Source organism: Hipposideros armiger, unplaced genomic scaffold (genome assembly GCF_001890085.2).
Source record: "Hipposideros armiger isolate ML-2016 unplaced genomic scaffold, ASM189008v1 scaffold_483, whole genome shotgun sequence".
NCBI lineage: Eukaryota > Metazoa > Chordata > Mammalia > Chiroptera > Hipposideridae > Hipposideros > Hipposideros armiger.
In genome coordinates, this window is record NW_017731833.1 from 566,749 (window position 1) to 566,993 (window position 245).

The window sequence follows — 245 nt, forward strand, 5'->3', positions numbered from 1 at the left end:
CACCTGGAGACAGGGTAGGTAACTCAACGTCCGCTTTCAGGCTTCCCGGGGCTCAGCCCCTTTAAGAAGGGCGGGGCCACGTGACTCAGAGGGTCACGTGGCTCGCGGGACAACATGGCTGCGCCCGCGGTCGTGCCGGCTGGTGGAGCCCGCGCCGGGCTCGCGCTCGTCCTCCTGCTTCCGCCGCTCTTGCTGCTGGGCGGGGCGGCGCGGGGCGAAGAGGCCGGCGCGGGCGCGGCGTCCGT